The following is a 27,077-nucleotide window of genomic DNA, read 5'->3' as shown; positions in this document are numbered from 1 at the left end:
ATTCTGAGAACTCTTAGGGAGGAGCTGTCTTGATTCTCTTTCTCCCATCCAAACTATCTAAATGTCACTGTCTTTTGCTCCTCTGGAATACACACCATCCATCCTGGAAATCAGGACTACATTCCCCCACAGGTTTTTGGTTTTTCTCTCTTACTGGGATGTTACAGAAACTGAATCGCTTCAGAGCTTTGGTTGGGACAGGTAGTCTTATAAAGTTACAATCAGTGGTGGGATTCAGCCAGTTTGCATCACTTCGGCAGAACCAGTAGCTAATTTTTTGTTGCCCAGGGCCAGAATGGACTTCCGGAAATGGCATCCACACAGAGAATGGGTTGTTCACATATTTTAATCCCACCACTAGTTACTACCTGCAGAAATTTGGCTTACTTGCTGTACAGAACCAGACAGTAAGGATAATGAAATTCCACAGATGATAATCAGGATAATACAATATTTTTAAGTGAACATGAAACTAAAAGCAGAATCAACTGAGTATGAGAACCTATATTTCCTTCCAGTAGTAAGAAATGTTCTCACAAAGTATTTGGCAAGAAAACAATTTGAAATATGGCCAATTGCCTCCTTTGACCCTTTCCTCTTTTCTTTCTTTTTTCTTGGCTGGTCACAGATTAATCAATGTAAACCAGGTGAGAGAAAAAATGCAACAATTGTAATGCAGTAGCAATATAATTGGAAATATTGATTAAATTATTTTAGCACTGATCAGCCTTTTCTGACTTATTCCCCTGTTGTTAGAGCCCTCCCTACATTCAGGCACTTAGGCATGTACAATCACAGCTTTGTAATCTGATCTTGTTCTTGTGTGAATTAAAAATGTTCTAAAAACATATTTGTAGCATATTGGCTGCATTCAGCCTTTTATTTGGTTCAGAATACTCCACCAAACTGTAATCAACTCACAAAGAAAGAAGGAAAAAATAAGAGACCAGTTAAATAAAAAAGAGGAAAATCACATTAGCAAAAAACATTCCATACTTTCATAAATCGTAATATTATTTTAATATTATATAAATTATTGTTTATGTAAAATATAAATAATAGAATCATAGTGTTGAAATGGGTCTGGGAAGTCTTTTAGTCCACTCCCCTGACTAATGTAAGAATACTTATACCATCCTGGGCAAATAGCTTTCCTATCTTTTCTTGAAAACTTCCAATGATAGAACATTGGTGGTACAGTGGTTAGAATGCAGTATTGCATGCAAACTCTGCCCACTGCCAGGAGTTCGATCTTGACTGGCTCAAGGTTGACTCATCCTTCCATCCTTCTGAGGTCAGTAAAATGAGGATCCCAAATGATTGTTGGGGAGCAATCTGATAACACTGTAAACCACCCAGAGGCTGCTATAAAACACTATGAAGAGATGTATAAGTCTAGGTACTATTTGCTATTGCTATCCAGAAGACAGGCTGTTCCACTGTTAATCAGCTTTCACAGTTAGGAAATTTCATTTTACTTCAAGTTTAGATCTTTCACTAGAAACTTCCTCCCACTGGATTTCTTTTCTTTTTTTAATCCTCAGGTAGTCTGAAGAATAGTTCCACACCATCTTTCTGGTAGCATCTCTTTATGTGTCAGAAGACTGCTATTATATCTTTCTCAGCTTTGTCTTCTTTAGGCTAAACATATCAAGTTCCTTCATAGGATTTCTTTACCACAGTTATAAGCAGAATTCTAAATTTATTTCTTACCCTATGGTTACAACACAACTCTCTTCTTTCCATAATCTATCTTGTCTATTTGTCAAAATCATAAATTCATTTTTTTTCTGTTTCACACATAAGGATTTTCAGTCAGCAATAAAAACAGACATTTTCTTTTCTCGCCATTTTGGTACTGTTATTTCTAAATAAGATTATTTAAGTCTCTCACAATACAGATAGAATTCCTTAAGATATTAACATCCTGCTTTCAATGTCTCCTGCAATTCAGAGGAATCACCATTAAAACAACTATTCACTTCATGATCCATGATTCTAGGTTCATCATTGGACAACCTACATTTAGAGGACAGTATTCATAGTACATGATATCATCAAGAGAGTAAAAGAATCAAAACAGAAATGGGCTGGTCACATGGCAAGAGGAACTGATGGCAGGTTGACTAAGGCAGTCATAGAATGGATCCCATTTGATTAAAAAGTGTCCACAAAAGAGACCTAAAACAAGATGGAGGCTTTTCTGCATGTCTATCATTACATACATATGTGATTACTTGTGTTTGAAAATAAGTAGTTATTTCTATAAATTACCAAGCAAAATGCACAACAATATATGTCTCTAATTTAGTCTACTTTGCTCAGATTAATCATTCAATTATATTCTGGAACAGAACTCTGATTTGTTAATATTTCCAATATTTTATTGTATGGTTTTTGTGTGTGTGTGTGTGCATCTTCAATTGACCATTTTTGCCAATGTTTAATGCAAACTCTACTTCGTTATGCCATGGATTAATTTCGTACAAGCTTGTACCGTAACAGCTTTAAAAATTTCTCCCAAATTGCACAAGTTGGCAAGTGTAAACACTTCAAAAATTTGATTCTATTATTTGTCATGAAATTTCACCATTCTCTTGCTGAACATGGAAATCCCACAACAACCGACAATCTCTCAATTTCTCAAGATTTTTTTTTAAAAAGTGCCTTATTTAACAAGTGGGACAGTCTGGAGATACAGGCTGTTGGGTGGACAGTATTTGCCAAAGCAAAAGAACTATTGATTGACTTTTCAATTACTTTCCAAGAATAATTAATATTGGATGACAACATCATATGGCTGATGCATGGAAATTCAATGGATCTGAGTTTTATAAATATGCAACATTTATTCAAATCAGCCAGAGACATGTGTGATACATAGAAAAATGCAGGAAGAGGTTTCAGGTAATTAAACTGAGAATGTATCAACACTATATTAGTTGTAACCTTTTTACTAAAGTACTGACGCCAGCAATAATTTTTATGCTGATCTCTTATTTTTAGGTGCATATTTCATGATTTTTTGTTTAAAAAAACCCTCTATGATAGAATGACTGTTTTTCTCACATGTCTCACAGCTCATTGAGCTCCTAAAACAAATGGTGTTTAGATATGCAGCAAGAATAATTTTTGAGACTGAGCCACTACACGATATGCAATATCCAAAAAAATAGGGGAGGAATAAGGGTATATTAGGAAAATATTGCAAAAATGGTGGTTTATGGGTTTTTTTAAAGTTCAGTATAGGAAATTTTAGATCTTGTACCATTCAAAACTTCTTCAGAGTTAAATCAGCTCCTGGTTTATTAATAGATGATAGCTTGAATATGAATGGAGGAAATTTCAGAAGAAATCAGATTAAACGTGAATTTATTCAATGGCAACAGAGACAGTAAAGAGTAGTTTCTTCTCTATCTGCAGAAGATTTGCAGAAACTGGTCTGGTCTTGCTTTCTATGGTGTGGAATATTTATGTAAATTGGAGTGAATTACACCAATCAGTTCTTAATTAACTTGCATCCCAGTGTTGGGCAGGTTGTTAGTGATATAGCCTGGGACCTGTCTGCCCTGTTATTTGAATTGGCTTCAGCTTATAAATCTTGAGTATGTGGGCACAGTGGGTGGAATCAGGACAATTGTTTCTCTATTTAACCCTTGTCCTTTCTGCATATTCAAATCAGCCATAATGTCTTGATTAAGGTAGGAGTTTGATGCTACCTTGGGGTGAAATGCCTAAGGAGGCAATTATTAAATGCCTATTGTAAAATCACTGTAACAACAGACTTAAGTATAATATTCTATTTCTGACTAAATGGATTCAAAAGGCATATCTTTACAAGTTTATTTTTATTTATTTGTATCCTGCTTTCATTATTTTTGCAAATAATTCAAGCCAGCAAACATATTCCTTCCTCCTTCTATTTTTCCCACAACAGCAACCCGATGAGGTGGGTTGAGCTGAGACCATGACTGGCCCAAAATCACCCAGTTGATTTTCATGGCTAAGATGGGACTTGAACTCATGATCTCCTGCTTTCTAGCCTGGTACCTTACCCACTGGACCAAACAGGCTCAGATGTCTTTTCAAGATACTTACCGGTATGTTAAAATAATTTTGGTTATATTGGTGGATGACCTCTTTCTGGCTTGAATAATATGATTTGCTAATTTGTGTTAACTGATGATTAGGAAGCCTTACAAAAACAATAAGTAGATAGATAGATAGATAGATAGATAGATAGATAGATAGATAGATAGATAGATAGATAGATACCAATTCCAGATCTGTTGGCAGCTTTTAATATTGTTGAGCAATTTGTCTGGAACAGTTATTTTCAATAGTTCTGGTTACTCCTACTGGGCCATTTCCAGAAAGTGCATTGGGGGATGGTTCAGTGACCATGGTCTATTAACTTATGGTAACTTATAATGATTCATTTTGCCCTTTATGTAACTGTTTAACTTCCATGTGAAACTAATTTTTTAGGACATCTAGAGATTTAGAATGAGATGTCATCATTATATTGATGGCACCCAGTTCCATTGTTACTTGCCATTAAATTCCAAGCATCAAATCAATGTTACATTCTTGCTAAAACCAAATAATAAATTGGATGAGTGAGAACAAGCTGAAATTAATTCAAACAAAGTGGAGAACTGTTCATTACATTAATGCAATGCTAAAATTGGAGATGGGAGTTCAAACTCTGCTGGGTAGGACAGTATTTCCTTAAAACAGAAATCCATAATCTTGAAATGCTTCTATTTGTAATGGTGGTGGTGGTAAGTGTGACCATGATAATTATTTGCTTACCGGTAAAGATTACCCCTGTCCACTCATGTCCAACTCTAGTGGGTGGTGCTCATCTCTGTTTCCTAGCCAAGGGAGCTAGTATTGTCCAAAGGCACTTCTGTACTGATGTAGCTATCATGATTATACACCGAGGTGCATGGAACACTGTTATCTTCCCACTAAGTGGTACCTATTTATCTATTTGCATTTGCATGCTTTCCAACTGCTAAATTAGCAGCAGCTGGGCAAGAAAAGGAACTCACCATGTCATGTGATGCTTGGATTTCAAACTGCCAACTTTCCCATCAAGGATCACATCTTAACCACCAGGCCACCATGCTCCCATATTATTTGTATTACAAGATGCAAATATTGCTGAGTTACTTGGACTTAATCATATTTTGACTTCACAATCACAAGGAGTTCTATGCATCATTGTCCTTAAAAAGTATTCATCTAGGGTGATAATAGCTCAGCTAAAGCTTTTGAGTTTTCATTAGTACATTCTTTTAGGCAGTCTATGTTTGAGGCTGGGAGTGACAGTTTGCATGAATCCAGACTTCAGGAATAAGATTGATTGTGAAATCAGAGAACCAATAGTTGCAACTGCAAGCACATCAGCATAGCCTACCTATTTGACCTTAGTGGTATAAACAACTTTGGCTGCCTGCTGTGGGTTGGAGAGTGATAGCTATTTAAGAAGTACTAATTGCTGCCAATAATTATATCAAAACCAACCAACATCTTTTATTGAAACTCATTGTCAAGGTTCTGACTAATGAACCCAAACAAATAAGAACTCCGAGGCTTGAAGTTTCCTAAAAGAACATTTTTATTGGATACATAATGTTGGCATGGTCAAAAGTGAAACCAACTCTAAAATTCCCTCTAGGGACTCAATGTAACTAAATGTAACAAATCCCTCCCCTCTAGTATGCTGTTGATCATGCTACCCAATAAAAGCAATTAGCAGGATCTGTGACACTTCTCTCCATCTTCCAGCTCCTGTGGGAATGACCTTGGTTCCCATGGGATGGCTCCAAGTTTAGTCTAACAATACTTTCACTTTCTTCCCCCCTTCCTCCCAATCTGTGTGGCAACTGAGAATGCAAAGATGGCTTCAGCCAGGTTCATTTTAGAAGTTGACACATATGATTTTTGACAGGAATAATTTATCAGGTTATGTACATCCACTATAGATGTAGCAATAGCCATCAACATTTAAAGTTAGATGGTTTTTAAAAAGGACTGGATAAATTTACAGAGGCTCTTCATGAATACAGTTTATTATATTACCAAACATTAAATGGTTCTTACTGTCAAATATTAAGAATATGAATATAAGAGTATTTTTCAACTCTATTTGGGGGTGACTACTCAGCATTTAATTGGCTGCTATGGTAACAAATGTAGACTAAACAGGCTGTTAAAATAATATAGGATGTCTATTTTTTTAAAAAAATAACAATTTTACATCTTGTTTTTTTCTGTTCAAATAACCAGACAGATGGCTGAAAGCCATTTAAAAACCAGATTTAAAATGTAACAATACAATGAAAGCCAAGGCAAAATTAAAATCAATAATACAAGTACAGGTAATGATTAAAAAGTAGATGAATGGATGGATGGATTTTTACCAGTTTTCAAGTAGGAGCTAATCAGATCTTTTGGAAATTCTATGAGGCTATATAGGAGTAATCAGGAAAGGTGACCTTCTGGCAATTACAGAATTTTAGAAAGGGCTCTCCTGTTGATGTCAGAAACTAGGTATGTTAGAGGGGTGGTGGCCCAGTGGCTTAGAGATGCTGGTTTGCTATCTTTGCTCTGGCAGTTCAAGTCCTAACACTGCATGGCAGGGTGAGCTCCCATCACCTGACTCAGTTTCTGCTCACCTAGCAGTTTGAAAGCATGCTACATGTGAGTAGATAAATAGGTACCACTTTGGTGGGAAACATGGCAGCATTTCATGCGGATGGTCATACCCCTGCCAGTGCTGGACCTGCCTAGATGGAAAGCCTGACTGAGAGACAACATCAGTGGTCAGAGCAGGCTTTGGATGATGCCACAGGATGATGCTCATCTTTCTGATGCCGACCTAGTTCACCCCCTGTGGTGCACCCTGGATAGTGCATGAATACAAGCTAAACAAACTCGCACTCTTTTGCAACTAAATAACTACTTTCTACTAACACTGTGGTCTCCTGGCTAATTGCACCATCGCCATATACTAAATAATAATGTTATTTAGTTTGAGAGTAGTTGCTGGAGCTGTTTGCTTGAAGCAGACCAGGCAGAGAGAGTGAGTGAGGGGTGGGGAAAGGTGAAGTTTTATTGTTTCTTTCTCTTTCATTGTGGGCAGGTTAGATCAAGAGAGGGAGAGAGGATAGTTTGGGGATTTTTAATTCCTTTCCCTTGTTGGAATAAGTTAGGCAGAGGGAGAGTTAGGAAAGAGTTTGACATACAACTTTTAGTGGGAGGTAAGGGATTTTTTTCTTTATAGGACCAGCTGGGGGAGGTAAAAAGGGATTACATGGAGTGAGGTCAGAGAGGGGCAAGGACAGGGGAGGCCTCTGTCAGCACCAGATATTGATTGCCATCTTTCTAGGCAAGTTGTTGTTATCAAAGACTGATTAACATCATCCTGGGCAAGTTGTTGCCACCAGAGATTGACCATCATTGTTTTAGGCAAGTTACTGTCACCAGAGACTGACCGCCATTGTTCTGGGCAAGTTGTTGCCACCTGAGACTGGGTACCATTGTTTTAGGCAAGTTGTTGTCACCAGAGACTGACCACCATTGTTCTGGGCGAGTTGTTGCCACCCAAGACTGGGTACCATTGTTTTAGGCAATTTGCTGTCACCAGAGAGTGACTGCCATTGTTCTAGGCAAGTTGCCATCACCAGAGGCTGATTAACATTGTTCTGGGCAAGTTGTTGTCATTAGAGCTTGACTACTATCTTCCCAGATGATGCAGTAAAAGTGCTACACTCAATTTGCCAGCAAATTTGGAAAACTCAACAGTGGCCACCGGATTGGAAAAGAGCAGTTTACATTCCAATTCCAAAGAAAGGCAGTGCCAAAGAATGTTCAAACTATTGCACCATTGCACTCATTTCTCATGCTAGTAAAGTTATGCTTAAAATCCTACAAGCTAGACTCCAGCAGTATGTGGATCGAGAACTACCAGAAGTACAGGCAGGATTTCGAAGAGGCAGAGGAACTAGAGATCAAATTGCCAACATACGCTGGATCATGGAGAAAGCTTGGGAGTTCCAGAAAAACATCTACTTCTGCTTCATTGACTATGCTAAAGCCTTTGATTGTGTGGATCATAACAAACTGTGGCAAGTTCTTAAAGAGATGGGAGTACCAGAACATCTTATTTGTCTCTTGAGAAACCTATATGCGGGCCAAGAAGCAACAGTGAGAACTGGACACGGAACCAGTGATTGGTTCCAAATTGGGAAAGGTGTCCGGCAAGGCTGTATACTGTCGCCTTGCCTATTTAACTTATATGCAGAGCACATCATGAGAAAGGCAGGGCTAGATGAATCAAAAGTTGGAATTAAGATTGTTGGAAGAAATATCAACAACCTAAGATATGCAGATGATAGCACTCTAATGGCAGAAAGTGAAGAGGAACTGAAGAGTCTCTTGTTGCGAGTGAAGAAGGAGAGTGCAAAAGTTGGGTTGAAACTAAACATTAAGAAAACCAAGATAATGGCATCCGGCCCTCTCAATTCCTGGCAAATAGATGGGGAAGAAATGGAGGTAGTGACAGATTTTATTTTCCTGGGCTCCAAGATCACTGCAGATGGGGACTGTAGTCAAGAAATTAAAAGACGCTTGCTCCTCGGGAGGAAAGCCATGGCAAATCTAGACAGCACACTAAAAAGCAGAGACATCACCCTGTCAACAAAAGTGCGTATAGTCAAGGCTATGGTCTTCCCAGTTGCAATGTATGGCAGTGAAAGTTGGGCCATAAGAAAGGCTGAGCGCAAAAGAATTGAGGCCTTTGAACTCTGGTGCTGGAGAAGACTCCTGCGAGTCCCTTGGACTGCAAGGCGATCAAACCAGTCAGTCCTAGAGGAGATCAACCCTGACTGCTCTTTAGAAGGCCAGATCCTGAAGCTAAAACTCAAATACTTTGGCCACCTAATGAGGAGGAAGGACTCACTGGAGAAGAGCCTAATGCTGGGAAAGATTGAGGGCAATAGAAGAAGGGGACGACAGAGAATGAGGTGGCTGGATGGAGTCACTGAAGCAGTAGGCGTGAGCTTAAATGGACTCCAGAAGATGGTAGAGGACAGGAAAGCCTGGAGGAACATTGTCCATAGGGTCACGATGGGTCGGACACGACTTCGCAACTAACAACAACAACTATCTTCCCTGTAAGTTCTTATTGTCTGAGATCAACCACCATCATTCCACATGAATCACCATTGGGAGAGAGCAACCATCACTGCCCCATGTGTGTGGCTGCCAATCATGACTGAATACTAGTGTGTTACGTGCCGTTAGGCAGAGGCATCAGTGTGAGAGACCTTCTTGGGCTGGTGGCCACTTGGAGGGGAGGTCAGGAGGGCCTGGACTTAAGCAGTCCCTATGGGGGTTGCACTACATGCCATTACATCAGGGGTCTTCAAACTTGGCCCTTTTATGACTTGTGGACTTCAACTTCCAGAATTCTTCAGCCAGCATGCCTGGCTGAGGAATTCTGGGAGTTGAAGTCCACAAGTCACAAAAGGGCCAAGTTTGAAGATTCCTGCATTACATGATCAGGCCCTGAGCCATTGAAAAATCAACATCAGCAGCTTTGTGTCCTGTAGGCAATCAGGACAGATCTTTATTTCAGGTATTACAGAAATGCTGTAACTTGCTGTGATTAATGCACAAACTACCTCACCTTGGACCAATTGCAAAGGCAGCCCTTTAAGGTAGACCAAACTAGAAAACCAAAGTCATGCAGGCTAATACTATTTTTATTAGAAGGTTGTGGTAACAGAATCTTGCAAGTTTGAATTGTTTCTCCCCCCCCCCACCTCTCCCTTTATTTTTGTGAGAACTAGGGGAGGGTTTGATATGAGTCCCTTTCTCAAATAACAGTTCTGCTACAGCAGTGGTCTTCAAACTTGGCCCTTTTATGACTTGAGGACTTCAGCTCCAAGAATTCTTCAGCCAGTGTGCCCGGCTGAGGAATTCTGGGAGTTAAACTCCACAAGTCATAAAAGGGACAAGTCTGAAGACCCCTGTGCTACAGGCTTGGGTTTGTTTTATCTGATCTATTGTCTTTGTAGTCATTCTTCCATCTGTTCCTCAAGGTCATTCCTTCTACTTATTGCAGGGTCACAGATGACATATACTGCAGTTGCTAGTTCCATGCCTCTCCTGCTTGAACATAGAACATCATGAATGTGATAATACAACTTGATGTCTGCCTGGTAAATCTGACAGAAAAAAGTGGCAGTGTGATGCTTGAAGGGTTACAAACAATAAAGTGTTTACCATGTTTAGAATGACTTTGTGTGGGACTGAGAAATTTGTCAGTGTAGAACAGGTATGTCAAATTGCTGGCCCATGGGCCAGATGCGTCACACCAAAACCGCACCCACCCCATTGCCAGAAATGGGGAAAAAGTCCCGATACGTCGCACGACATTATGTGACGTTGCGAGTTTGACATGCCTGGTGTAGAAAATGCTTCCAAAAGTGTTGATATATTTTCTTTATTTGACAAATATATATGTATTTCCACTGATAAAGGGCAATCCTTTTTTGACTGTTTAGTTTAATTGAATAAACTGCAAGCATTTTCTTATATTTGTCTTAAAGTTACACCCATTCAGCAGAATTCCTTAAATGTTTTGGGAACTTTAGAAAAAAAGACTTTTATCAATTCCATTCCAAACTTTCTTTTTGCAATCTTATGTCTACTCAGAAAGAAGTAGAATTCTTTTCAATGATACTTCAGATGTGTGCAAGATATTTTCAGTACAAATACCTCATGTCCTTTCTCTCACAATGCATAAATAATTTCCCAAGAATCCTATTACTGAAGCACTGTGAAGAACTATTATTTTCAGCTGGAGGACCTTCAGCTGCAAGTAATAGTTGCAGTTAAAGGTCCTGTTTCATCTGTTCTTCACAAAGCATATAATTCATGATTTGTTAGCCTAATTTTTCCTTCTGAATTACACTTGGTTGCTTGAAGCAATCAAATTGCACAGAGTATTTGCAATCACTCCTTAATAGTTTGAAATATTTCTTTGACCCATTTTCCCATTTTAATATAAAATGAATGATTGAAATTAACTTATTTCATGATGTTACCACCCCTTTATGTAGTCTTGCCTTCTGAGGTGTAATGATTCTGCTGCATGTTGTAGATTACCTCCTCTGTATACTGACCTTGAGGTAGAAATGTTTAGATAGCATTGATCCACTTAAGGTCATGCTGTGCCAGTTTAAAAATGAAGGTCCTCCAGCTGTAAATAGTAGACTTTTTAATCTTAAAATCAATGCCACAGAGAGATGAAAATGTTTATTTAAAAATTTTAGCCCATCACCCTATACCAGGGGTGTCAAAATGCCGGCCCATGGCCCAAATGCATCATACCAAAACCTCTCCCACCTGATTGCCAGCAATGGGAAAAAGTTGTAATACATTGCAACACGTCATGCGACATCACGGGTTTGACATCCATGCCCTGTACTAAAGAATTGAGTTAATTTTGTATGTAGTACAGTGTCATTATTTTACTGTGCCATAAGTAGTTCCTTTTCTAAATAAATCATATTGTAAAATTGTTTAAAAATTCCAAGAGTTACTTTAAATGCCATCACTGCATCATATCATTACGGTTAAGAAATTTTACACTAATCCCAATCATTAACACCTTCAGGGAAAGCAAGACAAAGGATGCCATTGATGAAATCAGCTTCAATCATTGAGACCATCCAGTGGAGATTTCAACCCCTGTGAACTCAAGCTGTGCCAAGCTGCCTGTTATAATCTGGGCAATCACTGAATGGCATGCTCCATGCTATGTTTCATTTATTCATGATGTAACTCAACATGACTTAACAGGACCTCATACATAAAGGCAGCATGAACAAACCATTTCAAGCACTAAGTAGATGTATTCCCCCATAGGGACTGTTTCTCCCACTATTATGTGTCTTTCTCTAGACAGCTGATACAAAAAAAGAGGAAAAATATAAAACTATAATTTATTATAAATTATTAAAAACATCTCATAAATCCAAAATGTTCTGGATCTATAGTCAAAAGTCTTTAATCTTATGATCTATGGCACAGAAATATTTTTGGTAGTATCAACCCATTGTGTTATTGCTATTATGACTGGTGTCTTTTGTTCTGACAAAAAGTATTCTTTCAATAAAACACACACACACACAAACACACAAACACACACACACACATATACACAAATCTTATTTGCTAGAGAAATAAAGCCAAAATTGCAGAATTAACCAGGTTGCTTAGCAACTAATAGTTCCAGTGACACTCCTTGGCGATCAATTTAAGTCATACATCAAGGTCTAAAGCACCTTGTAGAAAAATCCACATATATTTTTATTACTTTGAAAATCTCAGTAACTTCATATAATGCAATAACACATTAGATAAACTTTATAAATGCTGTTTGATGGATATGGTACATTAATGTACTATTCTTTAAAACAGTGCTAATAGGAAAAGCAACAGTTAATTGCACCAATGTAACATATGTGATATAAACAAGACAATTAGTGCTATTTTGTTATAGTATGTCATGTCCCACAGAAGAGGGGGATGATAGGGCAGAAGGATAAAAGAAAAAGAAGCTATCATTATGCCAATTATTCACAATGTCCTTGATTCTTCTTATAACTAGGTTTTGACTTCTCCCTGCCAGCCAATGACAGCTGATTCATTCAACAGTTCAACAACAAACAAAATGGCTGCAATTCAAACTCTGCTAAATAAACATACAAAGCTTGGAAATAATGTATTATTTACAGAATATTGATCTTGGGGATTTCTGGAATATATAGTTAGGTTTTCATGCTTTTACTAATTCAGTTTAATTATAAAAGTACACATTCTAAATGTCCATAATAATTGAATTCCTTTCAGCTTAATGTAAACTACTTAATCAGAATATGCATTACAAGTTTAATAACTTGATTTTATCTTTAACCTATTATGAGATATGCCACTGATTATTTCTTTATGGTAATGATATATGGCACAGACCTATACTAATTCATAATCAAACTTTGATATGGTAGAAAAATTACTCCTGATTTCTCTGCATTACATTTTCATTAATGACATTGATAAAGAGTTGGAAGTAATGTTTGTCTGATTTACAGATAACACAACATTAGGTGTGATATTAGTAGACAGAAATAATATTGGAAACACTGTTTTGGGATTAGAAAAAATGATTAAAAGTCACATAAATAAATTATATTTATTTATGTAAAATAAATAAATAGAAATAAATAAATAAATAAATAAATAAATAAACAATGCAGTTATAATAACTTACAAAACAAGTGTCAGGAGGACATATGGTTGTTAATGAAACTTGTAAAAAGATCTTGAATTTGAAATTTTTAGAATTGAGGGGAAACCCCCCCCCCTGACTTTTGACACTCCAGTGACTGAGTCTACAGAATATAGTTATCCATAGTCCACTTAACTGTGTATTCAACTAATTCAGTTTTATGGGTTTGTATTGCACATAACTACAGACTATTAAAAATGTTGGGAGTAACATGTGGCTGACCACTTCACAAGTCAAAAGCTTTGGGCAAACATGAGAATCCTATGTGTAGCTTCTCACTGACTAAAAGTGTTGGGATTCTCCCTCTGCCTGGATATGTTGTTCTGAGCTTTGGTTTCTGTACAGCAAAGACCAATTAATCAGATCAATCAGAATTGAGCTGGAAGGGACCTTGGAGGTCTTCTAGTCCAACCTCCTGCTCCTGCTGTCCAGTCTCTTCTTAAAAACCTCCAGTGATGAAGCACCCACATTTTCTGAAGGCAAGCTGTTCTACAGTATTGGTTTATTGTCCTCACTGTTAGGAAGTTTCTCCTTCATTCCAGGGTGCTTCTCTCCTTGATTAGTTTCTGAGATAAATCAAGGTGCTATTCAAACTATCATCTTTAAAACATTACATGCCTTAGGATCTGTATACTTATAGGACCCAACTTTCAAGAAAACTTTCCGAGTTCCACCTGCTAAAGAAGTGTAATCCAGAGTCCAATGAGTTAAGCTGTTTCATAAGGCTTGCCTTCAGAAGTTGTGGATGCTCCATCACTGGAGGTTTTTAAGAAGAGATTGGACAGTCATTTGTTTGAAATGCAATAGGGTTTTCTGCTTGAGCAGGAAGTCTCATTTGGAACAGCTCGCTGGCAGAGATCGGATTATTTCTCACCTTGTTGACTTTTAGGACAGCTGTAAAATTTGGCATTTTAAGAAAGGCTTAGGTCGGAGGAGGGGACCTGTTATAAATTCACAAATTTAAATTTGTGTCCATAGTTTTTATTATGTTTTTGCTACTGTGTGTCTTATTTTAGTTTTGTTATTTTATTTATTTTTTTAAATGTATATGTTTCCCATCCTACTCTGAAAGGCTACTCTCAATTTTATTCTATTATTTTACTATTTTAATATTTCTACTAAAGATGGAATAGAAGCTAGAGTTCATCTGGACTGGTGTGACATTTAAGCCCTTCTTAAGAACCTTCCTGAAGCCGTTGGTCCTATATTTTAATTTTGTCTCCTGTCCAATTCTTAAATGTTCGAGTGCCTTTTTTGTATTGCTAATATGTAAGGCAAAGAAACAGTAGCTGTTGAAGAGCTATGGGGATGGAAAGATTTGAGTTGGGACAGAGCTACCTGAATTTGTACTGGATTTATGGAATTTTGGGGGATGATAAATATCTTGCTCCTGAGGAAGCTGAACTGGATTGAAATTTCTAAATGTTAGAACTAAGTTTGAGAGAAACATAAAATCATTTCTATTTTATTCTTTTTTACTTATTGTGGAGAGTAAGGAAATATATGTTGTTGTTAGCTGCGAAGTCGTGTCCGACCCATTGCGACCCCATGGACAACGTTCCTCCAGGACTTTCCTGTCCTCTACCATCTTCTGGAGTCCATTTATTTTAAGCTCACGCCTACTGCTTCAGTGACTCCATCCAGCCACCTCATTCTCTGTCGTCCCTTTCTTCTCTTGCCCTCCACCTTTCCCAGCATTAGGCTCTTCTCCAGTGAGTCCTTCCTTCTCATTAAGTGGCCAAAGTATTTGAGTTTAAGGAAATATACCTTACTGGAAATATACAAGAATATAGTATTACCTGGGCAAAGAAGACTGAAACTTTGTTTAAGCCCTGAGAAACAAGATAGTATTCCGAAGTGACTCAGACAGATGCCTTCCTGATTCACTGGGATATAGAAGTAGGGGTGAGATGGAGAGGGAGGGATGTACAGCACAATCAAAATTGACTGGTTCTGTTATAAAAGCCAGTTGGTAAAAAGGTAGCTCTAACCTTTCTGAGAAATTGATTCCCTGGTCTGGTCTACCTAGTGCAGGGGTGTCAAACTCGCAACATCATGTCATGTGTCACAATGTACTGTGATTTTTTTACTGTGGGGTGGGCACGGTTTTGCTATGATGCATCCGGCCCACGGGCCTGCAGTTTGACGCCCCTGACCTAGTGGGACTGATACTTACATTAGCTAAAGCCAAGATAAATAGAATCTATCCAACAATGGATTTGGTATTAATACGATTGGTTTTGCTTTCTAGTGAGCTCCCAAGGAAAGGCTGGGTAGCAGCACCTTAATTACATACAGATTTCTAGGACCTATACATGATTAGCTAGAATGTATTAGGAATTCGGGTTTCAGTTTGGATATGTTCAGAGCCTTGCCTAATTCTTTGTTATTACAGTTTTTTTCTCTCATGATGCTCAGTCTCCATTTGGGGTGAGCCTTCCTATTTTAAATCTGTACATACTTACTCTTTGAATCTAATATTTTCCCAATACTGCTCCAACACTGGAAGTTTTTAAGAAGAGATTGGACAGCCATTTGTCTGAAATGATATACAGTAGGATTTCCTGCCTGAGCAGGGGGTTGGACTAGAAGACCTCCAAGGTCCCTTCCATCTCTGTTATTCTGTTATTCCTCAGAAGACCACATCTATTTCTGTTGCTATTTGCAGTTTTATGTTTTCTAATAAAATAAATACAATTTAAAGCAAACAATTATGGTGGCATCTTATTTCTTATGGATGATAATGCAATGTCCTAAATCTTTGCAAATTAGCTATCACTTCTGCAGCTTTATTTGCCATTTCTTTCTTTTATACTAGAAGAGGGGAGAGATTTGGATGTTTTAGTCTTGCTTCTAACTACCTCGCTGGGTGGAAAACAGAATGTGATAGCAGCAAGCACCAGCAAAAGTCATCCTTGTTCTATTATCTAAGCTACCCTATTTGGGGCAAACCAGATTTAAAAATGAGACCTTTCACAACAAGCCATGTACTGTAAATATGTTGTTATTGTGTAACTGCAATCAGCAACAGTCAAAAGTTATTATTTGAAAATGAAGCCTATATACGTTATTGAGTATTCCGTGTGCCTTTGGCATCTAGTCATGCCGGCCACATGACCACGGAGATGTCCTCGGACAAGCGCTGGCTCTTCGGCTTTCAAACGGAGATGAGCACTGGCCCCTAGAGTCGGAAACGACTAGCACGCATGTGCGGGGGAACCTTTACCTTTACCTTTTAAACACACATAGGTAAGCCAAAACATTCCAAACTGACCAAGCTATTTTAAGATGATGAAGGCTAAAAATATTTCAGTGCTTTTCAAAGGTAAATTTTATAGCTCATAAATAGTTTTGTGAGGATGAATGTTTACCATGGTGATGACCACAGATCCCTCGTCTCTGTTGCTTTAAATATAGTTTATAAACAATCTTTTATAACAATGGAGGAAGCTTGTCACCATACATTCTTACTGAAATAATGCTATTAGTGTATGTGTGCACATGTAAATATACATATAGTGCACACATATACAAAGGTTCCAGACTAATGCCCTTTTATACAGCTTGAACTACAACACCTATAATTTTCCCATATTCCCATATATTTCAGGATGACAATGAGATCCCCTCCCCCCAAATCACAGCTATGTCCTATGAGTTGTTTTGAGAAGAAAAGAGATTATGCTCACTGGATCCCTCAATTAGGCAACCCAGTGGGATGAGTCCATAAACCATTTTTCTGCTAAAATTGCTTTCATTCATTTTGACAGCTCTACATTGAGAGTGGATTCTGGTGGGCTGAATGAGGCAGACACTTGTCCAGTTTTGATGGATGAGTTTCATTTTGTTCACCCCGAGGAGTATTGGGCAAGTTGTTTGGAGGGGTGAGGACAAACACTTGTTTGCTAAATCCTTGTTTCGTTCATCCTGCTTAGTAAAAACTGCCAGAGGGGAACTGTCTGTTTCAGTGGCAGACAAGAGTAATGTCCAAGCAACTTTAACAGAAGCATTTTTGAGCAAAATCATGTAGTTAATGTTGGAAATCCAATTTCGCTGTTCTGTGGGTGAAGATTATTTATACATACTTTCCAGTCCTGGGTTAAAACTAGCATTGCAATGTAAAACCATCTTGGTTACTGTATAGTTGATGATAAGTGCTAGAAAACAGGTAAAGTATAAAGGAGGACTAGGGTGACGTAATAGCAGTATGCCAATATTTGAGGGGCTGCCACTAAGACAAGGGGGTCAATTTATTTTTCAAAGCACCAGAAGATACAATGGATGCAAACTAATCAAGGAAAGAAGCAACTTGGAATTTAGGAGAAACTTCCTAACAGTGAGAACAATTAATCAGTGGAATGACTTGCTTTCAGAAATTATCACTGGAGGCTTTTAAGAGGAGACTGGACAGCCACTTATCTCAAATTGTATAGGGTCTGTTGCTTGAGCAGGGGGTTGGACTAGAAGACCTCCAAGGTTCCTTTCAGTTCTATTCTGATTAATTAATATTCCATCCTGCTTAGTTCTGCTGTACCTCTCCCAACAAATTTGATACAATCCATCATACTATTTTTCTGGAATATTTGGCTTCTATGGGATTTGTTGGCCCTGATTGGCAGCAATCCTGGTCCTATTTATTTTATTTATTTATTATTTTATTGGATTTATATACCGCCCTTCTCCCGAAGGACTCTGGGCGGTGTACAGGGCAGTTATAATACAATATACAAAGTTAAAATTAAATTAAATTAAATTAAATTAGCCCCAACAAATAAATCACATTCTAAAAATTTAAAATTCCAATCCCTCAGTCCAGGCCGGCAAGCTCAAATAACCAAGTTATGTTGGGTAATGTTGCTTAGTATCCTGGACATTGTTAGATTTTTTTTTTTGAGAGATGGCTTTGGCCCTCTAAGCATTTAGCATCTGACCGAAGCCACTAAAAGATAATGAAGGGTTTAGAGATTGAACATCATTGGTTAATTTCAGTGGAGTCTTCTCTATAACAGATGCTAAGGAGTCTGTTGAAAGCCTGTAACATTGAATGGGTGCTGTATGGAATGGTTAACAGATGCACAAGTTTTTCTCTTATCAATATTTATCCCTTTATTTAATTTAACAGCATTTACAGATCTCTCTGACAGCCTCTATTATAAAGGGAATCTTCTACATGCTCCGTTCATCTGCCTCTGGAGAGTATAAATGGTCCATCAAGACTCATGGTACATATGTGCATTTGTATTTGTGAGACCCAAAGTATTAATAAGCACACAAACAAAACACAGAGATACGTTTGTGGGAAACAATCCAAGGGTAATATATGAATACTTCACTTTCTTTAACATTTAAAATTTACATACTTTCATCATTTTTTTTTAAATGAAGCCACTGAGCAGAAATTATCACATTCTAAGAATTACTTTCATATCCTCTCTCACTCTCTCTCTCTACCTCTCCACTTCCTTCTTTTTCCAAATACTAGAGCCTATTTTTCCAAAATTTAAGAGATTTGAGAAGTGCACCTATTTGGAAAAGCTATGAAAGATTCATGCATGACAAAGCACATATACAACCCCCCCGCCGCCGCCCAAAAAACCCCACCATTCCTTATAAGATTTAAAAGTTTTCTGCCTTTAGTTTGCTCTATAGGTAGGTAATTTGTGGGAGGGGAGAATAACTGAAGATAGCTAAAATGAGAGTAAGCGGAGGGGAGTATATTGCATGTTGTAGATATCAAGTGTAAGAATCTTTTAAGAATCACACCAAGAGATACCTGTGACTAATGTAGAATTGTTAGAAATGAGGACAGTTTGAGCCAGCATAAAGGCCTATGAACATGGCTTAACTGAAATTCCTGATGGGACAGAGGAAAAATGAACTCATGTAGAACAGAATATGTCAGGCATATATTGCTTCCAAGAATTCTCTTGGGATAGATAGATAGATAGATAGATAGATAGATAGATAGATAGATGATAGATAGATATCTGTGTATTGGGCTTAATATTGAAATATGATTGACTAAAAGGCAACCCTCAGTTTTAAAATGAAAATCAACAAAAGGGCGCCTGCTTAATAAATATTGAGGGAGGAGGAGGAGGAGGGGAAGAATGGGAATAGAGAAAGCACAACTAAAAATGTTAAAAGTCAAATACACAGCTAGGAACACTCCAGGGTAATCTATTGAGAATCCCCTCAGCTCTGACAGCGATATTGCATGCACATATACATCTGTTCTAACCTTTTTGAAGACTGAATACACACAGATGTGCATCCTCAATTAGAAGATAGTTTCAGAACCAATCCTAATGCAGGAAATTTTGAAAGGAAAGCAGATTCCCCCGTGCAAATGTTATTTGGTGTATTTGAATCTAATGCAGCACATCAAGCTTCATTAAGCATTCTTCTCCAAATAAAATTATTATTTTAAAAACAGTACTTTTCTTCTGATGAAGTTTATATTTTATGACCCAAATCATTCTGTCTTAAGTCCTTTGCTTACTTCTTTGTTATCAAAGATTCAGTGGCACATTCTGATTAGTTATATGAAAACTGAACCGTTGCTTTTTGTCCTTTTGATATCAGTGAGGCATATGTTTTCATACTCTCAGACTTTCACACTCTCATTGAAGTTAATCTAAAACTAGATGTAGTCTGAGAGAGTTGAGACTCACTCTGTGGCATAGATCTTGTTTCATTCATTTAAATGCACGTTCCCCTTTTTCCTTTAAAATGTTTATAACCTAAGAGGTTTACAAAAGCCTGCTTTTGAACACCAGTATACAACCACATTAAGAGACTGTCAAGAATTTTGGGGAGTGGGCCATTGAATTGTTATTATTGTTATAATAACTCTGTCTCTGCTCATGCCTTTGCTACTTTGATATGAAATAGGAAGGAAGGAATAAAGAAACAATTAGGAGGAACTATCCCAAAGGTGCGTTTTCAAAAGGCAACTAGACTTTCTTTTTTTCCTTGAAGATGTTTTGCTTCTCATCCAAGAAGCTTCTTCGGTTCTAACTGAAGTAGAATGGAAGAAGCTTCTTAGATGAGAAGCAAAACATATTCAAGGAAAAAAAACACAAGGAAGGCCAGTTGCCTTTTGAAAATGCACCTTTGGGACAGCCATGACCTGGATGACTGCGAATCTCCATAGACATTTAGGAGGAACTACTTAAATTGGTGTCAGCGATCATGATGTGCTTTAAAATACCTTTACCTCAACTCTAATGGGAATTTGGTATGCTCCTTAATTGCATATGCTTAATGAATGAGTATTTATTCTACAATTCATCATTCATCTATTTTGCCCATTTATAATAAAATGTGGGTTTTAAAGCCACAAATGAGCTCTTTTCTCCATTAGAAATCAAATCCATTTTTTGTAAACTTGAATAAACCCAGACTAACAATTAATGCCCTTAGAAGGGGGGAATACAGGTAATCAATAATCCTCAAATTCAGCATTACAAACCCTCCTCAAAGATTCACACTAGCTCCTTGTAATTCCTCAGGCTCAGAAAGATTCCCCCCTCTACTTTCAAAGGACTGTGACAAATAAACTTTAACCAGACAACAATGACACACTGATTTGTTCTCTCTCCCTAAACACTTCTGGGACCATGTAATTCACCGAGCTAGATTATATCATAAGCAGCTTCCGCACAGGCGGCAACTTAAAGCAGAAGGAAGGACAAACATCTCCTTGAATTTGAAGGGACTCTCCCTAATATCCGAATCGGCGTATATTGTTTTGCTGTTGCTCTGGATCTTTTCGGTCGCGCGGGGGCGGGGGGGGGAACAAAAAAAAAAACCCGCACACCACAGCACAAAAGATTCCCAAGCGCATTCCCACGCACGGTTGGGGTGAAAGGAAGCGAGTTCCCTGGCTACTTTTGGGGTTCTGAGGATCCGAAGCTGCGATGGAGAGGAAACAACGGACTGTGTCACGGAGGCTTTCTCATGGGGGGCGGGGTGGTGGGGTTGAGTCCACAGGGGTTTCATTCCGGCTCAGCAGGTGGATTATCTGGAGAACCTTAGATTTTTCTCCAGCATACATAGGCGCCTTTTGTTAAGAAAAGGTCCCGTTCAGTTCTTACATTTTTTTCCCTCTTCGCCGCATTTCTCAGCCCTTGGGAACCACTACGTCTGCCCCCTTGCACCCCAAAACGCCCCTTGCAGTAGATTTTAACCCCCATTCAGGTGCGAAAGGGGTGCCTCCTCCCCTTCCTCCCCCCCTCTCTCTTCATCTTACCTTGCCACTTGAGGGATGTGTTGTCGGGAGCTGTTCACAGCGCTGCCGGGTTGGGGGGCACGCGCGGGAGAGGGGTGCCAGCGTGTGTGCGTGTGTGTGTGTGTGTGTGTATCTCAGAGAAGCTATGGAGTTTGCAACGGAATTCGGCTGAAGGCAACAGCGCTCGGGAGCCCGTCCCAGCTTGCTAAATTAATCACTTTTGCTTTTTTTTTTCATTCCACGAAAGGGGAGGGAGCTAGGAAGAAAAGAGGGTGGGAAAAGGGAGGAGAGAGAGAGAGAGAGAACGAGAGAGGGAGGCAGAGGAGGATGAAAAATCTCAAGGCTGGAGAAAAGAGGAAGGTCCCTCCGTGACTGGCATCAATATCTCCTTCGGCGGAGCTTCAAGGGAGTCATGGCAACGAGCCCCCTAAACCTCCCAAATCTTTCTCAGCTATACACGCACACAAGCGTGCACGCACGCACACACATGTACAAACTGCTGCTGCTGTGCCTGCTGCTGGTGCTCCGGGGAGGGAGGGAGGGAGGGGGAGAGAGAGAGAGAGAGAGAGAGAGAGAGAGAGAGAGAGAGAGAGAGAGAGAGAGAGAGAGAGAGAGAGAGAGAGAGAGAGAGAGAGAGAGAGAGAGAGAGAGACCCCTCCTCCTTTCCCTCCCTTGCACCCAACCCGTTTCCCCCCGCCGCCGCCGCCGCCATCCCTCCGCCTCTGCGAGGTTGGAGAGACACCAAAAGCGGGGAGCGACCTGAATTCCCCGGGGATTCTCCTTCGCCACCCGCTATCCCCGACCGCCTGCTATACTAGGAACTTGCTTGAAGCCTGGCAACCTGGAAAAGGGCGTCTCCGGACGCTTACCTGGAAATTGGAGAAGGGCTGGTGGGGGCGTGTCCCCCCTGCAGACCCTACCGGTAGCCCTAGGACTGACCTGGCCTGGCCTGGCCTGAGCCCCCTTCGGAGGCTCTTCCCCGGCGAGAAGCTGACGGACCCCTGAGAACTGTAAAGGCGCGGGTCTGGTGGACGGTGGGTGGGAAGAAGGGGGCTTTACATCACGCCTTACTTTCCGATTCACCCAGGTGTCAGTCTCTTTATAGGCGCGCACACGCAAGCCGAGCGGTGGCTTTCTCGAAGGAAAATGCAGCGAGGAGAAAGCGCTAGGGCTGACACGTACGTACACGCAAACATACACGGCTTACCTACCTACCTACCTACCTACCGGATCAGAAACAACCAGGTAGGATCTCCTTCCAAGCTTCCCCAAGAATCAAGCGAACATTCCCCTAAAGGGAAAGGGAAAGGGAGAGGGAGAGAAACCTTCCCAGTTCTCTCCGGTTCTCCTCCTTCCGAACGACCATTTTCTGAACTCCGAAGGATTAAGACATAGAAAGAGGAGAAAAGACTTGAAACTAGAGGTTTCGGTTTTGTTTTGATTCTTTCTTTCTTTCCTTTGGGCAAACAAGAGGCAGAACCAACAGCGAAGGGGAGGGAGACAAAAGTCACACGGGGAAGGGGCTCACCTTTCTCAATCAAGAATTGAGTGAATATTCCGTATTTTTTATTTTTTATTTTTAGAAAAGGAGGCATTTCGTTTCACACGTGCACACCCTGGCAGAAATATCCTACCTAGCCGCACCAAACCCAACGGGCGTTACCAAGAGCAACAAGAATCTCCTTAGGGAGAGCACCATACCTTGAGGAAGAAAAAGAAGGAAAAAAAATAAATAGCAGCAGAGTTGTGTTTCTCCACAACAGCTGTTTGTAGCGGTGCAGAAAATGAAAAGCCAGATTAGAGAAGGTCGTGGGTGCCAGGAATCAAAGGTGCAGAGCTGCTTCCTTTTGCACAGCTGGTCTCAGGTCTAGTATGCACACAGAGACCAATACACACACCCCTTTCCCCCTTTTCAGGCTATTTGTGATGGAAATCATTCAATGCCAGCCCTCTTTTCCCTCCCTTAGCTGCCTAAACCAAATGCACTGCAAAAGGTCCAGTCCCGGCATGTTCTCCTGCTTCATACTGTGTTCAGGTATCTGCCACACCCTGCCAGCTGAACACGTTTGAGGAACAGAGGCAGAAGGAAGGGCTGTTTAGGAAGTTCACTAGAATTGGGTAGAAGAGACATTATGAAAGATGGGAAATGCTTGGAGAAGGTGGCTATTAGTCCCTAACTCTTTTCTCCTTTCCTCCCCCCCCCAAATACGTAGGGGGAAATATTTAACCTGGGGCATCTCTTTTTCCAGAAAACATTAGACAATTCTTTTTGAAAAGTGCAGGGAAATAAATGTAGAGCCTCCATTCTGAACTAATTAGATAGCATTTGGATTGATGGGCTTAACTCTAGAATTTACTTATTTCTTGCTTGAATAGCCAATAGAAAGCGTTAAAACGAGTGGGACAGCATGGTTATTCATATCCTGTAAATATCATCTTCAGATGACCAGGATTGTCCTTCCAAAGTACCACTGACAAAGGTTGCAAAGCTTGCTAATTTGTTTCCGTCATGTACCACGTTTATTGTCAGCTACTTAAAAGAGAAGTTTCCAATCATAAATATGCATCGGTCATTGTTGTGATTTTGAAGAATTCTTGATAGCACAAAGTCATAGGAAGACTTATTATTCCGTGAAGTCAGAAAAGCTCATTACATTTGATTGCCACTAGGGCTTCAATGAAGCTCATACTTTCCAAGCGTTCTAGAATTCTGTAATTCTGTAAGCTGTCAACATAAGGAGGGAAAAGGCTATGTTAACATGTCCCTCTGAATGCCTTTCCTGGAGTTCCTGTACATTATCCTGACAGCCTCAAAGTAAAGCTGCTCCAAAAATGAAGCTACACAAAATGCAGAAAATTCTAAAGGGCTGTTGAAAAACAAAGAGGGAAATATCCCTTGTGTAAAGAAGAACCAGATTGTAACAAATTGAAAGTGGAAATTCCATTGCCCCTTCTGTAATCTTATAACAGTAATGGACATATTTTTTCCCCCAGCAAAGACCATGTTTTCCTTTGAAGGATATCAAAAACACATCCTGGTAGTGACAGAGGTCTGGGCCCCAACTGAGAGATGAGGGGAGGGGGTCTGATAATTTTAGGATTGATTTTTTTCACATATTCAGACACAACATCCCCAAACGTGCATCATTATCCCTGTTCTATAATCTGACCAGCAGAAAATTGGAGACTCAATTGTAGATTGGACTTTCCCCCTGCTGCTTAATTGGAAGTTGCTAATGGGATGCACAGCAGAATTCTGTGCAGCCACACCTTTTCCCACAATAGACTGATCCATGGGAGGTACCATTGCAGGCTACATAAGTGACATCGTAGCTTCTTAATTGACCAGATCTGCATTAGGAGTAACAATTCAGTAAAATTCAAACTTCAAACACCATTTGATCAATTCAGAGAACTAGTTCAGGATTATAGAAATTATCTGGGTTACTATGTTGATTTCTGCCTTGGTTCCTAGACTAAAACAAAGCAACACCTCTCTTTATCTAACAAAGGAAAAACACTTGGGAGAGCATTATGAAATTTGCAGTGAAACTAGTCATATCCAGAGGGATTTTCAAAGCAATTTTATATAGGCAGATCATTATCTTTTTGTTCAAAGGTGGGGTGGTAGAAGTGAACAATGATACAATTTCTTGAATAGGATGCTGTTGTTTCTCAAGGTTTAAGAGTCTAAGGACCATAAGAAACGAACTGTTTTTCACAAAAGACAACAATTGTTATGCTTGTACTGGAAACTGGCTAAGTTATTGGCATACAATTGCAAAAGGGGAAGGAAAGGAAAGGAAAGGAAAGGAAAGGAAAGGAAAGGAAAGAAAGAAAGAAAGAAAGAAAGAAAGAAAGAAAGAAAGAAAGAAAGAAAGATAGAAAGAAAGAAAGAAAAAGAAAGAAAGAGAAAGAAAGAAAGAAAAAGAAAGAAAGAAAGAAAGAAAGAAAGAAAGAAAGAAAGAAAGAAAGAAAGAAAGAATAGTAAAATGAAGATTTTTCACATTAGGATCACTCCATTCAAGTTCCTGTGATTGAGGTAACCAATCTAATTGGAATGATCACTGACTATTCATTCTGTTAATCAATTAAAGACTCCTTTGCTCACTGTTTTCATCATGAGATTTTATATAAAAGATGACTATCACTATCACTGTTGGGAAGATTGAAGGTGGAGAACACAGCCTCATATAAAACCATCAGAGTTATATATTGCAAGGAGATTTGTCCATGACAAGATTTCCCATACAAATCTATTCATCAGAGAATCAGATGAAATTACACCAGCAGTGCCATGATTCAGCAGACCTTTGGGAGTGATGAGCACATTGCTATGACAGCTTGTAAAAGTCAGTGATGGTGGAACTAGCAGACAGTGATGGGCAGTGAAAACATCTATCATTGCCTTGACCCTTGATTAGCTCTCTGTAGTATCTGTTGATGAGGTAGCTTTTCATTATATTATTTTATAGTCTACTTTTTATAGTCTACTGTCTACTTTTTCTTCTATCTAGATTATTGTATGCTGCTCAGAGTCACGTCTTGTGAGATGGATGGCTATATAAATTTGATAAATAAATAAATATCATTATTTTTATTTTTAAAAAATTAGCCAATTCATAAAGGTGGAAGAGACAACGTCCCCATATATATTGAAGTAGGACCAGAAGTAGTTTTCTGCTGCCTCTTCCTATGAAAGTTAATCTAGTTCAAAATGGAAAAGAGGAAAGCAGGGAAGGACAGGTGGCAGATGGAAGGGAATAAAAAGTGTAGCAATGGAATCTGTTAATTTTTCTGATTCTGGAAGAAGCAGAACTTAGTGAAGAGAAGCTGGACCAGTGGTGCCTTTATGGATGGAATAATTCTCCTGAAGGTGAAATAAAAGCCCCAGATGTTTTCCTTTGATCCATGCCTAGCACGGATTCTGAATCCTGCATTTAGAAAATTTCAGTAATTATATTTGAAGATGCCAATTTGAAATATCCAGGTTCAGGGAAGGCTTTTCAAAAACTGGGTCCTCTATAAGAGAAAGCATCATGCTTCAGAACTAGCTCTTTTGCCCAGTCGTGGGATAGGTGATTTAACAAAGAAAGGCTGTGAGTAATTCATACCTCACTTTAAATTATTCTAGTCTCTTTCAACTTTTGTATCTTAAACCCAATCAATCACTCTGGACTAAGAGATAACCATGGTCCCATCATAATAAAGCTAAAGGAGCCACTTTTCCCAAGGATGTTTTATATTTCACAGGCATTTTGCTATTACATGTATTAGTTACAGAAAATTTTAAAGCTTTAATTAAAGTTTTGAGGAATATTCTAACTCCCTGTAATATGGTTGAGAACCACTACTTAATCCATAGGCTGTGTGTGTGTGTGTGGGGGGGTTCTGTATTGTGTTGCTTTGTCTTGTCTTTTCATTTCAAGACCTTCATCTGGCATATCTATCTATCTATCTATCCATCTATCTATC

The 27,077-nt window shown here is 39.1% G+C and overlaps 1 protein-coding gene across 6 annotated transcripts in view; it reads right to left on the bottom strand.

The window, feature by feature from the left end:
- The window catches only part of CHL1 (cell adhesion molecule L1 like), a 239,844-nt gene extending 215,993 nt beyond the window's left edge, over nucleotides 1-23,851 (bottom strand). For 3 of the 6 annotated variants that reach the window (XM_083354274.1, XM_083354271.1, XM_083354276.1), the window contains exon 1: nucleotides 21,624-22,116. The gene's annotated coding sequence lies outside the window, so the exon portion shown is untranslated. Of the gene's footprint in view, nucleotides 1-21,623; nucleotides 22,117-22,471; nucleotides 22,680-22,829 lie in introns of those variants that run through there. The other 3 variants (XM_083354273.1, XM_083354272.1, XM_083354275.1) reach the window with 3 other exon arrangements.
- Nucleotides 23,852-27,077: the final 3,226 nt, after the last annotated feature.

This window comes from Vipera ursinii (genome assembly GCF_947247035.1).
Source record: "Vipera ursinii genome assembly, chromosome: 2".
In the NCBI taxonomy this organism is placed as follows: Eukaryota; Metazoa; Chordata; class Lepidosauria; order Squamata; family Viperidae; genus Vipera; species Vipera ursinii.
This window is presented reverse-complemented; position numbering and strand designations above follow the sequence as displayed.